Source organism: Gorilla gorilla, chromosome 8, assembly GCF_029281585.2.
Source record: "Gorilla gorilla gorilla isolate KB3781 chromosome 8, NHGRI_mGorGor1-v2.1_pri, whole genome shotgun sequence".
Classification (NCBI taxonomy): domain Eukaryota; kingdom Metazoa; phylum Chordata; class Mammalia; order Primates; family Hominidae; genus Gorilla; species Gorilla gorilla.
In genome coordinates, this window is record NC_073232.2 from 19444331 (window position 1) to 19459668 (window position 15338).

Consider the following 15338-nt stretch of genomic DNA (forward strand, 5'->3'; position numbering starts at 1 on the left):
TTTTAAGATTTTTAAGACTGAGTGATTCCACTCAGACAACTTTTGTTAGGATCTCTTTGGATCTGCTATTTGTCTCCATCGCTGTGGCTTTGCTCGTGCGTTTGCCTGCGTGCTGCCACCCACTGCAATACTGACCGTTATTTCTGCTAAGCTAAAAGTATTGCCACTCCTTTGAAGTTTGTTCTGGTTTCTCCTCTAGGGGTAATCCCTTTTGCTTCTGAGCTCCCACTGTACTGTCCAGACTTTTAGCCCTTTCTGCTCTGCTATGTATTCATTTGTGTATATTCTATCTTCCACACTAGGTTACAAATTCTGCCCAGGGTACAAACAATGCACACTACCTATTTAAATCCTCTTAGTATCTACCTCTCACAGTGACTTCAAATTTGAGCTGTGTTTAATAAATGATTAATTTAAAGAAAATCTGATATGGTTCGGCGGTGTCCCCACCCAATCTTATCTTATTGTAGCTCCCATAGTCCCCACATGTCATGGGAGGGACCTGGTAGGAGGTAATTGAATCACGGGGGCGGGTCTTTCCAATGCTGTTCTCGTGACATGAGTAAGTCTCATGAGATCAGAAGGTTTTATAAAAGGCAGTTCCCCTGCACAGGCTCTCTTGCCTGCTGCCGTGTAAGATGTGGTTTTGCTCCTCCTTCACCTCTTACCGTGATTGGGAGGCCTCTCCAGCCATGTGGAACTGTGAGTCCGTTGAACCTCTTTTTCTTTATAAATTACGCAGTCTCAGGTATTTCTTCATAGCAGTAGGAAAATTGACTAATACAACAAATACTTGCTCTATAAAATCAGTTTTAATCATCATTCTCTAGAGAATGAAAAATAACCAGAAGAAGGTAGAGAATAAGTAGGATAAAAATAAAACTCCAGCAGAAGAAAATACGTAAAGCAAAACTGACAAAAGCACTTAAAGACAATGTGTGATCAGGTAAAGAAAAGTCCCTTTACTTCCACATTCAGTTCTTCCCATCTCACCTATGTTTCTGGTTTTCTTTGTTTGGTTTTCGCCTTTCACTCTACCTGTCTACCAAAATCAGCTTTCCCTACTTCTTGCCACCCAGCTGGTTTGGGCTGATGCCAGGCTAGAGCTCATCCTTATCGCAGCAGTAGCTGGACCTCTGGCTACCCCAGCTTTTATCACTTGCCCCCTGCCATAAAGCTTAGTGCAACACTAACTCCAAAGTACCCCACCAGCGTGCTCAGAGACAACAGAAATGTTCTGGCTGCCTTCAAGGAGGCAGTCTTTCTTTTTAATTTTGACAGCCAATTGAAAAATGATTCTAGGTACCACATTACTACCTGACAAAAATATGTCTAACTTGGAAAAGTCAGTTGATCATTTACTTCTAAGATCAATCTCTGAAAAAATAATTGGGCATTCAGAGCAATCAGAGTCAAATTTCTTCTGCTTGTCCCCATAGATCAACACTTTAATTTTAGGCATCTATCAAAAAATACATTTTCGGAGGCTTTAGATTTTGAACTGGATAGATCATTGGTCTGCTAGAATACAGAAAATGTTTAAAAACTATAGCACCTGATGGAGTCCCTAAGGCAAAAGGGTGATTGTGGGTGATGCTTTAAGCAATATTTTTCCCCCTCAATCTTGGGAGAATCCTTTGTCCCATGCTCTAGAGACACCTGTTTCATCGTGGCAACAGCTAGAAATACGGTACCCTGTGTCTGCACCACATCACTTCGTGGACCCTGTGGGTCCCAGGAGAGACTAGTTAGAGCCTCTTGCTGCAAACAAAGGAAACATCAAAGGAAATGACAGAACAGAGAGCATGAATGAATTCATGGAGACATCCAAATTACTTCAGGCCCAAGGCCTTGGAAAAAACATTCAGCCTTACCTAAACAATGCCATAAGTGGATAAAGTATCCAACTGATTAAAGATTCATCATTATCACCATAATTCCTACATCATCAAAAGCCCGGAGTGGATAGCTGCAGAGCCAGGGCCCAGTGGCTGGCTCAGAGGAGAAGCAGGAAGAGACACACACCGAGCATTCCTCCCAGCAGCCCAGATTTGCACCTCTGATTGCCTCCTGGGAGGTAGTCTCAGATTGTCCCTGGAATGCAAAGATGTAAACTTTTAACTGAGAAGGTCCAAAATGAACTTACTTTCACCTACAAAGAGGTTCTTGACCTCTTATTTCATTCCTTTCCTTGTTAGTGGCACCAACGTACATCAAGGTAGGACTTGAGAATGGCTCTAGACACTTCCCTGTCCCCACCCTCAGGTCTGTAAATACTCACCAGATTCTTCAGGCTGTGTTAGCTAAATATGTCTTTAACTCCCAGCTGCCTCCGTCTTAGTCATCCTCTAATTCATTTTCCATGTTTTAACTCATAATAATGTCTGTTGCTAACTTACCCAAACCATCGCACAACTTCCCATCAGCCCTAGGATAAAATCCAGATCCTCTAATAAAATAAGCTAAAGTCTATCATCTGAGTCTAAGCATTACTTCCTGCTGATCTTCACTATTTTATCTTTTATGCTTTATTGGTGCTAAACTACTTTCATTTCCCTACCTGGATCACATAGTGCATATTCCAGTCCTTTCTTTTTACTTGCTTTCCTTCCACTTGAAATATAATTTCCCTTCCTTTCTTTTCCACTGCCCCTGCCTAAGGAACTTCAACTCAGCCCTGAGCCTAGCACAGGTGACACCCCGCTAAGGGATGCCCTGAACCCTGTATCTTCTTGCCTTGCTACCTGTTACCTTGGTCATTCTTTCTTGTTACACATAGTCTGCTGTGCTTGGATTGTGTGCCAGTCTCTTCACCTGTATATGAAATTATTTACTAGAAGCCAGGGACCAAGTTGTCTTCTATTTATCACCAGTGCCTCACAGTCCCTGACCTGTGGTAGGCACAAAATAAATATTTTAAGCTGAGTGGAGTCGAAGTGAATGACAATCCGGTTGCTGAGGCAGTGCATGAAATAAAAAGATTCAAATGCAAAGTGCCAAATGAGAGCTTAGTGACTCAAAACAGAGAACAATTACTCTGGGCTAGGGAGGGTTGGATGAGGCAGAATATTCGATAGAATCAGCGTTGTGTTGCACGGGCTTTTATGTTCCTTTCAGTCTTCACAGAGCTACAGTAAATGGAGGAGGTGGTTGATTCGAAAGTTTCAGGGTGGGAACAGCAGGCCTCTCTTCGGGTGCGTAATGTGTCCCTTAAAGCACGTGCAAGATCAAGCATGGAACAGGCTTTTATATGAATAAACAAAATAATTAATATCCCTGGCCAAGGTATTTTTATTTAGTTTATCAGTATCCAGAGTTAATACAAAGAAAGTAAGTAGGTTCTCTTTTTGCATTGCTAAACCATAAGGGTCTACCAAAATAACTTTTGCTGGGCTCCAGCGTCAGCCTGTAAGACAGGTGGCCACTTCTATCCATAGAGCATTAAGAGACACCTTTCTGGCAGTTTTGGAAAAGCACTATGTCCCTGTTCCCAGACTTCAAGGTTTAAGTAATATTCAGTTCCAATTTCAGAGCATCCTGCTAAAAAATAATTTTTTTAATTAAAAAAGGTACACATTTATGGTATATAACTGCTTTCAAATATTTAATCATTGGAAATGGCTAAATTGAGCCATTAACATATGCATTACCTCACATGCTTATTTTTTGTGGTGAGAATATTAAAATCTTAGTGATTTTCAAGAATATAATACAGTGTTATTAACTATAGTCACCATGTTGTGCAATAGATCTCTTAAATCTTATTTCTCCTAACTGAAATTTTTTATTATTTCACTGACACCTCCCCTCCTCTCCCTCCAGCCTACTGCTAGTCCCTGGTAACCATTATTCTGCTCTCTGATGAGTTCAACTGTTACAGATTCTACATATAAGTGAGCTCATGAGGCATTTGTCTTTTTGTGCTTGGTTTATTCTACTCAGCACAGTATCTCCCAGCTTCATCCTTGTTGTCAAGAATGACAGAATTGACCACATGCAGTGGCTCACATCAATAATTCTAACACTTTAAGAGGCTGAGGCAGGAGGATCACTTGAGCTCAGGAGTTCCAGACCAACCTTGGCAACATAGGGAGATCTTGCTTCTGTAAAAAATAAAAAACAAAACCATTAGCTGGGCATGGTGGTGTGTGCCTGTAGTCCCAGCTACTCAGGAGGCTGAGGCAGGAGGATCACTTGTGCCTGGAAGGTCAAGGTCGCAGTGAGCTGCACTCTAGTCTGGGTGACAAGAGTAAGACCCTGATCACACCACTGCACTCTAGTCCGGGTGACAGAGTAAGACCCTGTCTCAAAAAAAAAATTCCTTCTATTTCTTTTTGGGGGGGGGGCAGGGGGACGGAGTCTTGCTCCGTCACCCAGGCTGGAGTGCAATGGCGCGATCTCGGCTCACTGCAAGCTCCGCCTCCCGGGTTCACGCCATTCTCCTGCCTCAGCCTCCCGAGTAGCTGGGACTACAGGCACCCGCCGCCATGCCTGGCTAATTTTTTGTATTTTTAGTAGAGACAGGGTTTCACCGTGTTAGCCAGGATGGTCTCGATCTCCTGACCTCGTGATCCACCCGCCTCGGCCTCCTCTTTTTTATTTTTTTATTTTTATTTTTTAAGGAAGTAGTGTAAGTAGTATACCATCGTGTGTATATAGCACACTTTCTCCATCTGTCAATGGACACAGGTTGATTCCCTATCTTGGCTATTGTAAATAGTGCTACCATTACATGTGAGTGCAGACACCCCTTTGACCTATGGATTTTGGTTCCTTTGGATGGTGGGATTGCAGATAGTTTCATTCTTAATATCTTGGGAAACCCCCATACTGTTTTCCATAATGGCTGCATTAATGGACATTTACACCGACAGTGTGGAAGATTTCTGTTCTCTGCATTCTTGCCAACACTCAATATCTCTTGTCTTCTTGATAATAGTCTTTCTAACTGGGGTGAGGTAATATCTTATTGTGACTTTAATTTGCGTTTCCCCAAAGATTAGTGGTGTTAAACATTTTTCATATGCCTGTTGGCCATTTGTACATATTCTTTTGAGAAATACCTACTCAGATCCTTTGCCCATTTTAATTGGGCTGTTTTCTTACTGTTGAGTTCTTTATTTTAGATGTTAACCCATTATCAAATGTATGGTTTCCAAATATTTTCTCCCATTCTTCAGGTTGTCTCTTCACTCTGTTGACTGTTTCTTTTGCTATGTAGAAACTTTTAGTTTGATGTAACCCCATTTGTCTATTTTTGCTTTTATTGACTATGCTTTTGGGGTCACTTTTTAAAAAAATAATTGCCCAGACCAATGTCATGGAGCTTGGCCCCAGTGTTTTCTTCTAGGAGTTGCTGTACCACTTCGTGCACATTTTGATGCCTATCAAACCATAATGATGATTCCTTCGGGGACTCTCTCTCTCTAAACCCAGGTAACCATTCAGCCACGTGAAAACATCATAGATGTCAGCCTGTCCAGCAGGCTGCTCCCAGTTATTTCAGGAAACTAGAGGTTCTGAACATCTTGAACTGCTCCAATGCCCTTCCCACATCTCACAACTTCTAAGCTTTACACATGTCACAGGAAACCCACTAATTCCTGAAAGAGGATGGGGAAAGATGTCTGTCATTCTCAGTCACTCCACAGTTGACTTGAGTCATAATTGCCAGACCCTGTCAATCCTTTTGAACAAACTTTGGGCTGCCTGGATGAAGTTACCCAACTGTTTTTATGGCTCCACTGCAGATCTGTGCTTGACTTCAGCAGGGAGAGGAAGTGGGAGGATGTGAACATTTCACAAGGAGGAGAGATTGCTTCTGATCATGAGAAAAACCATAGAAACAAATCTCACGTCTGATTCAGCACGCTCCAGCCCCTAATCCCTATGGGTTTGAATTAGGGGTCATTACACATCAGGAAAGCAGAATGAAGGCTTCGTGGCCCACACACATTGTCCCCCAGCATCCCAGTTCTGGCCTTCCAGAACTGCCAGCAGCCATAACACCTACACTGGCAAAAACCCCATTGTCATCTTGACTGAATTCAGATTTTCCTTCCAGAAATCACTTCTCTCATGCACAGCCTCATTAGAAAGTCTGAATATTCATTCCTTTCATGAACCTCATAACTAAATTCTGCTTAAGAAAGGTTGCTTAGTGGCGCTGATACCTATTGTAGGAAGTCGTGAGTTGTGTAAAAGAAGTAATGGGCTCTTTGTAGACAGTTTTACTAAGGATAGATCCTCCTGTCTGAAAAGCCTCCTTACATCATTCCTCAAAGCTTCCAGTGTAACATAGACTTGAGAAGCCCTCTTTTATGCCGGGTAACTTGGTCTCACAGTCCTCAACTGGGGGAATGAAGGCTTGTTGACCACTGCCAGCCTCTGCAGTGTCTCCACTTGTAATTTTTTATTCTCTAGGAATAGGGGCAGTGGATTTTCCTTTCTGTGAGAACCATGCAAGATGACCAAGAAAGGAAATGCCACCCTCCTTTACCCAAAAACATCCCGCTGCTCCAGTCTTGCTCACCAAACACAAAACATTCAATAGAAGGACATAGTTTTCTATGCAACAGTCAAGTAGCCCAGGAGTTTGAGAGCGATCTGGGCAAGACAGCAAGTCCCCAGCTCTACAAAAAGTTAAAAAAATAAAATAGTTTGGTAGGGTAGTGCGTGACTGGAGACCCAGTGACTCAGGAGACTAAGGCAGGAGGATCACTTGAGCCCAGGAGTTCATGATTGCAGTGAGCTAGGATTACACCACTGCACTCCAGCCTGGGCAACAGAGTGAGACCTTGTCTCAACAAATAAACTAGATATACTTGACTGTATTTTTAAAGTATAATACAGGGTAAGAAATATATAATTTATATAATCTTAATGGGTATAGAGAGTTATATTTCTTAGTTAACTAAACTTGTGTTTAGCTTATTTATTCCCAACATCAGAAGGGGACCATGTAGAGTTAGGCATTCTGTGAAAAGTGTTCCCTTTCTGGATCCAAAGAAGAGTGTTTATAAATGTTCCTCCTCTCCCTGAAGTCTGCCTCCCTCCACCCCTCAGGCCTGTGTTTCAGAATTCAGGACTCACCTTTTGCTTTCCATATCCAGCTCAGTCTCCACTGCAGCAAGTCCTGTACTGGTTAAGTCCTTAGCTGAGCTGAGTCGTCGGTGCATCTCGGCAAGGCCAGCGATGATTTTCCCAAGATAGCACAGCCTGGTCTCACTTGGGGAAAGACTATCACTCTTGTTAGGATGACTCCAGCTTCTGGAAAACAAAAACCACAACAGTATTGTTTTAAGGAATACTGATTCTTTTCTGGGCCCGTCTTACCTTGAAAGAACCACCATATAACTATCCATGTCTTCTTCCTCATCCTTCAATGAGGATTGTAAGCATGAGCTCGGATGAGGTTATTTTTATGCCACATATGGCTTACCTCCTGTGTCAGTCCATTCTCATATTGCTGTAAAGAAATACTGGAGAATAGGTAATTAATTTTTTTTTAAAAAAGGCTTAATTTGGTCACCGTTCTGTAGGCTGTAAAGAAAGCATAGTGGTATCTGCTGGGGAGGCCTTGGGGCAGCTTCCAATAATGGCAGAAGGCAACGGGAAGTGAGCTTCTTACATGGCAGGAATAGGAGCAAGAGAGCAAGACAGGAGGTGCTACATTTTTTTTTTTTTTTTTGAAACGGAGTCTCGCTCTGTTGCCCAGGTTGGAGGGCAGTGGGGCAATCCCAGCTCACTGCAACCTCCGCCTCCCGGGTTCAAGCGATTCTCCTGCCACAGCCTCCTGAGTAGCTGGGACTACAGGTAGATGCCACCATGCCCAGCTCATTTTTGTATTTGTAGTAGAGATGGGATTTCACCACATTGGCCAGGCTGGTCTTGAACTCCTGACCTTGGGTGATCTGCCCACCTTGGCCTCCCAGCTACTGTGCCCAGCCAGTGTTACACATTTTTAAACAACCAGATCTTGTGAGAACTCGCTATCATGAAAAACAGCACCAAGGGGATGGTGCTAAACCATTCATGAAAGACCACTAGCATGAACTCACCACCTCTACCAGGCCCCACCTCCAACACTGGGGATTATGATTTAACAGGTTTGGGTGGGGAACACAGATCCAAAGCATATCACTTCTATTCCCACCCATTCCCAATTAAAGAGGAAAAAAAAAGTTTAGGTTATTCTACCATATTAATTTAGTACAAAATAGATTTTTCAGAAATTTCTAATAGATATGTCTAAAGAATCTATTGAAGGAGTGAATGGATCTGAGATCACTACATAAACCATGGAACAAGTGCAATTTTCTCATAAAAGCCATGTAGGATTGGGGATTTTGGCCAAGATTCCTCCTTAGTAGGGGATATTCGATGTATATAGTCACAAACGTGAACAAGCTAATATAGAAGAGCTCAGGATAGAGTCTCTGTAAGCTGGGATGTATCCAATTGCCCAGGAAAATGTTGATCTCAAGACCAGCAGGAAATCAGAGTAATTATTGTAATTTAATTTAAAAACATAAATCATTGACTAATGGGGATAAGAGTGTAACATAATAGTAGGGAATGGGTTGCAGCTATTTTCCTTGGAAGAAATGCATAGCATGAAAGGGTTAAAAACAAACTTTACATTTACTTACGTATTTAAATTTAATTATATATTCATTTGTATTTAGAGAAATGACACAATGCCACTATTATTACCACCAACTTGTTAAAATATCCTAATAATAAAGAACTGGAAATAAAAAGTGAAGATGGCCTGTCTGGAAGTGGATCAACTATAGAATTTCATGGAACATTTCTGAGAAAGGCTAGATTTTTGTCCAGATTCTATGGCAAAAAGGGTTATTTACTTAGTCCTCAATACAAACCAAGAACACCACTTTGGAAAGCAAATGATGCTTTTGCAAAATGCTGTATGAACTCTTTCCGATCTTTAAGGTACCACTTTGAAGAACAGAGGACACAAGGATACAAGTTGTTTTATTTTCCCCGAGGTTACAAAGAAAGTTTTCCAAAGTTAAACATTTTAAATTGTGAATGTAATGTACAACATGTAACACACAGACTGGTTGTGAAAGTTGACCTTATATCATAGGCAGTAACGCTATTTTGCCATAGAATCTGGACAAAAATCTAGCCTTTCTCAGAAACGTTCCATGAAATTCTATAGCTGAACCACTTCCAGATATCCCATCTTCACTTTTTATTTCCAGTTCTTTATTATAAGGATATTTTAACAAGTTGGAGGTAATAACAGTGGCATTGTGTCATTTTTCTAAATACAAATGAATATGTAATTAAATTTAAATACATAAGTAAACGTAAAGTTAGTTTTTAAAAGTGTTCCTCTGGTCCTTCATTTATTGATTTAATAGATGCTCATGGAATATCTTTAACGTTCAAGGGTGACATCAGGGTGATGGGGTGGTGTAAAGAGTATAGGGTAAGCAAAGAGAGACACTGGCCCTGCTTGCAAGCCTCTTGCAACACAGATGGAATTAGAGGGAAACACATGAAGAATGACATATTAGTCAGAATGCAATAGGTATTGAGATAGGCACACAAAATAATGCTATAGGGTTTAGAGGATGAGTCATTCATATCTAATAAATGAAACTAAATAGGACTCAGGATATTGCATTTGAATTAGGTTTCAACAGTTACCTGGGGTATACTGGGAAAATGTAGATACACAGAATGGGGTGAAAAGAGGCCTAATTCAGGAAAGTGTTGAGTAATTCCACAGGTCCTCACAGTCCACCCAACTACCCCCACGAAATTCTGCATGGAATTTTTCTGGGAAAGTCCCCAGCTTTCACCAAACATTCAAAAATACTCTAAATCCCCAAAATGTTGAGAAACCCTCTGCTGTAGATCATATTTTGGGAGTAACAAGAAATGCAAGTTGTTTAATATGTAATACACATTTTACCCTAAAAACAATTAAAGTACAAAATCATCAAATAGTAAACAAAAAAAGGAAATAATTTTAACCTCTGCATTTTGAAAGTGAGAAAAAGAGACTCTGGGAAGTGAGGGGTCTTGATTATAACCACTGAGCTTATTACTAGATAAAGCTAAGGCTAAGTTTTAGAAAGCCTTTCTTTAAAATATGTGAAGAATGGAGTTTATTTACTAGGCAGTAGGGAGTCATTAAATCATTTTGTACAAGGAGCATATATAAAAGATCTGCCTGGAAGAACTAACTGTTCATTAGATTGGAGAGGGAAGAGTCTAGACTAAAAGCCAATTGGAATTCATTACAACAACTCAAAGCAGAATCAATGATGGTCTAAATCTGAAATGGTGGTAGAGGAAATGAAATTGAGGTATAGGTTGAGAATTTCTTATCCAAAATGCTTAAGACCAGAAGTTTTAGGATTCTTGGAATATTAGCATTATACTTTCTCACCCATTGAACATCCCAAACCCAGAATCTGATATCCACAATACAAAATGTTCCAATGAACATTTTGAGTGTCATGTCAGTACTCAGAAAGAGTTCAGATTTCGGAGAATTTCACATGACAGTTTTGAACTGGGATTAATCAACCTGTAATGTATTCAAAAACCTGAATAAAGGTGAAAGTCACAGGACTCAGAATGGAATAGGTAGGAACACTAAAGAGAGGCAGGTGTCAAAGACAACTCACAGATTTAAAGTCTTGGAAACTGGGAGGATGTTGCTGAAATAGGTACCAGTTTCAGGAGGAAGGTAATATTTTGGTTTGGGATATGGATAGTTTGATTAACAAAGAAAATTGCTAACTTCCTTACAAAATTGGTGGCTCTACAGTTAGTTTTCAAATGGAACTGAACATCAGCCCAATGACAATTATACAATCTGAGCTGATACCCATTTACTGGCCTGGTACTGACTTTATACTGGTGCACGCACACTACATGCAAGCAATAAAAACACAGTCGAATCTGTCTGGCCTTTATAGATGAAAGGAGAAAGAAAAAATTAGAATAACTTTTATTTTACCCATAGGTTTATGAACATTTATTTCTATAGCCATATCAATTAATGCTACTGACTCAATACATATGCATTTCATCAGCTTCTATGATATATTAGTAATGTTTACAGGTAAATTTGTGGGGGGATGTGTGCAAAAGTCAATAGTTTTGAACTTGAAGTAACTGACAGGTTAGTAGAGTTGTCACACATAAATACGATCACTTCTTTCTCAACACCACATTGCTTAATCCTAACATGCTAGAAGCCTCGTAAAATATGCACGTCCCATTTGTTCTTCCCTTAAAAATAGTTTTACTCTGTTAGAATTTGGAGGCTGGTAAGAATTAACTAAAAATTAAAAAACAAACCTTGTCTCTATAGGATATGGAAACCGCACATGAAAATGTGTTCCTTCCGCTTTTGTAGTTATTAGACATGAAGGTGATACTAGCCTTTGACTGCCAGAGTGGTAAGCCAAGTTTTGGCCTTAGGATATCAACAGTAATTCAGTATTATCTCTTCTAGCATCTAATTGTTCTTAGCTCTGTGTTTGTACAAACACATGAGACCTGACAAGTTCACTTGCCCTTAAACTCTCTAATTTCTGTCCCATATGAGAGGCTGACGTGTTTAATATTCTTGAATTTCTACCTTACTTTGTATCATTCTTTGTTAATGGAAACTTTTGCACCTTTCTAACCTGTTGGCTGTGAAAGTTCAACTTTTGTTAGTTTTAAGGAGAGTGAAACTAAATGATGTAAAATGAAAAGATAAAACCAGAGTTTATGTATATGGTTACTGAGAACTCTCCTCCCACCATGCCTTTTGTCCTCCTGCAAGCTTCTGGCCTCTGTGAAGAGGTTCCAGCCTTTATTTGAACCCCCAGAGCTCTGGACCAGCAGCTGGGATATGTCATGATTACTTTAGAGTGAGATTAATTTGAGGGCATCATGCAATAATGAGGTTTGCCTGAAAAATTAACACATCTTAAAAGATTGAGAGCAAGTTTGCCCCTCCTTATTCTTTTTTTTTTTTTTTTTTTTTTTTTTTGAGATGGGAGTCTTACTCTGTTGCCAGGCTGGAGTACAGTGGCACGATCTTGGCTCACTGCAACCTCTGCCACCCAGGTTCAAGCGATTCTCCTGCCTCAGCCTCCCGAGTAGCTGGGATTTCAGCACATGCCACCACACCCAGCTAATTTTTGTATTTTTTATAGAGACGGGGTTTCACCATGTTGGCCAGGATGGTGTCGATCTCCTGACTTTGTGATCCACCTGCCTTGACCTCCCAAAGTGCTGGGATTATAGGCATGAGCCACTGCACCCAGCCCAAGAGTTTGTGATATCTTTTTTTGTATCTTCTCCATCACCATCCTCTCAAGAAGAATCGATTTGTAGATATCTTTTCCCTTGCCAATAGGTATAATCCCATTCTGTTACATTCCTCCTTTATTAAATTGAAATCAGCTAAGGAAATGCAATTAGACTTTAAGAAATGTAATTAGAAAGAGAAATATTCTACAAAGACAATATATTAGAGCACATTGAATGTTTTACTGTAAGGGCATAATTTGCTATTTTAATCTTATAGTATAAAAATCCAATTTTAATGATTCCTACTGTTAAAGAAAGTGGCTCAAATTAATTTCTCAATTTTCTAAAAGTTGATCATTATCCTGAAAGCTGGATCATGGAAATAAGTTTGTGAATACATTTACAGTTATAAATTTTACCTTAAGTCTAGTAGGATAAATCAATGTACATAAACACTGTAATGTAAAGTAGAAAATTGGTTATAAAAGATGTTCAGATAAGGTGCTACGGAAGCTCTGAGGAGAAAAAATAAATTACTCTAATACAGAATTAGAGTCAGCTTCTTTGAGAGAGATGAGCTGAGTCTTGCAAGATCTGAATATGCAACTGTAGTTCAACAAATATTTGTTGAATACACTGTAGAAATACAGTATATACAGTCAATATATTTATCTGTACTTTGCTGTTAAACTGCTACCCGTTTTTTAAAAATTTTTTATTTCCTTAGGTTATTGGGGAACAGGTGGTGTTTGGTTACATGAGTAAGTTCTTTGGTGGTTATTTGTGAGGTTTTGGTGCACCCATCACCCGAGCAGTGTACACTGCACCCATTTTGTATTCTTTTATCTCTCACCCCACTTCCCACTCTTTTCCTTGAGTCCCCAAAGTCCACTGTGTCATTCTTATGCCTTTGCATCCTGATAGCTTAGCTCCTATTTATGACTGAGAGCATGTGATATTTGGTTTTCCATTACTGAGTTATTTCACTTAGAATAATAGTCTCTAATCTCATCCAGGTTGCTGTGAATGCCATTAATTCATTCCTTTTTATGGCTGAGTAGTACTCTATCATATTCCCACCAGCAGTGTAGAAGTGTTCCCTGTTCATTGCATCTATGCCAGCTTCTATTATTTTTTGATTTTTTGATTATGGCCATTCTTGGAAGGAGGAAGGTGGTATTACCTTGCAGTTTTAATTTGCGTTTGCCTGATCATTAGTGATGTTGGGCATTTTTTTTTTGTATGTTTCTTGGCCATTTGTATATCTTCTTTTGAGAACTGTTTATGTCCTTAGCCCACTTTTCAATGAGATTGTTTGTTTTTTTCTTGCTAATTTTGTTAAACTCTTATCTTATCATGCAACTGTTATTTTACTTTCATTTCTACCTCATATATTCCTAGAGCAGCTCATGATGGCTTGAATTTTTGATTGCTGCCTCTGATCTCTAATAAACATTGGTAAGCATTCTCTCTAAAGAGCCAGGTAGTAAATATTTCTGGCTGTGAGGGCCACAGGATTTCTGTGGCACCTACTCCACTCTGCTGTGATAACATGAAAGTAGCCACAGCCAGCATATCAATGATGTACGTGGCTCTGTTCAAATAAAACTTTCTTTACAAAAACAAAGTTTTTGTAGGGAGCAGGACAGATTCAGCCTACAGATGGCAATTTCGTAATCTCTGGTCCATACCATAGGCTTACTGTATCAGTCCAAAGAAAATATTTCTGATCTGTAATTTCCATAAAAAATGGTACTGTAACAACTAGGAAATCATCATTCCTACTGGACCACACACCTATCTGTCAAGAACAGTCAAGAATACGAGATTTTACCCTACTTGCAAGTGCATGAGTTAGCCTGACAGTTTCATCGATGCTCCAGCTAATGACACAGACTCCTGGGTCAGAGAAAAAGGACAGCTTACTGCTCATGGTAAGAGCAGAGTCAGAGCATCAGCATTTCTTGTGCCGGGTTCTCAAGCTCTGGTTCCCACCGGGCAACAGAGAGCCAGGGAATAACCACATACAGTTCATTGGATTTTAGGAAAAGAACCCTGAGTTTAGAAAACAGAAATCTTCTATAATTGGCAATAAATATGCATGACCTTAGCCCCATAGAGAGATGCTAACTTCATTACACTGAACAGCAAGCATGTCTGCCCTTTGCTGTAGAGGTAGACAGCAACCATCTCTATTTGCCAAGACTGTTTGCCAAACACACATCCTTGACTAGAGAATCTAGACTAAAGGCTGGTAGTGCCTCTGCCTGCAAGATGCACAGAAATACAAGAAACTCACAGCGAGTTGTTTACCAACCCCAGCCTCTCAAACTATAGTCATATCCCTGTAGGTTTTGAAAGCTTTGATAGAAATACAGGGTTAAGACAATCATACTTAAATGCCCACTGAATTTACCAAAACATTAACAAAAATAATCAGGAAATAGCAGAGGCACTCTGTACATATTTAATTCAAGACCCTAACTACTCAACAACTAAGATGAACATTGACTCAACTCCAACCTGTGGTTCTTACCTTCGGATACGTATTCCTTGAAACACAATCACATTAAAATAAAACTATCCCAATGCTGCTTATTTATACTATAATTTTCAAAAGTCTCTGATATCTGTGTGTACCTGTTTGTACATGTATGGTAAAGGGTAGCTTGTATACGTATCAGAAGTTACAGGGTTAAAAAAAAAAAGGAAAACATTGGTACAGAACTGAAAAGAAGTTGAGATGCTTTACATTTTAAATATGCTTGCCAGAATTTCAGAATCATTTAATGAGATTAACCCTTTCAGAATTTAATTTAAATGAGTTTCCAAAAATTCACATTAGCTTTACTCACATGTATATGGTAAGAGATGACCCATCTTCTCCCCATATAACAGTGGGAAGTGGTGCTAAATGAACATAGAGTAATTTGATCAAGGCCAGTAGGCAGAGTTAGAACAAAGTCCTAATTAAAACTTTTTTTCCCAAGCCACAGAGCTCACATATTTATTACTGAACAAACCTACTAGATAAGTATAAATAC

At 39.7% G+C, this 15338-nt stretch overlaps 1 long non-coding RNA gene across 2 annotated transcripts in view; it reads right to left on the reverse strand.

Moving 5' to 3' along the window:
• Positions 1-931: 931 nt before the first annotated feature.
• The window catches only part of LOC129524915 (uncharacterized), a 46530-nt gene continuing 32123 nt past the window's right edge, over positions 932-15338 (reverse strand). For both annotated transcript variants that reach the window (XR_008668880.2, XR_008668879.2), the window contains 2 exons: positions 7093-7269; positions 932-4103 (listed from right to left, as the gene is read on the reverse strand). This is a non-coding gene — a long non-coding RNA (uncharacterized lncRNA). The remainder of the gene's footprint in view (positions 4104-7092; positions 7270-15338) is intronic.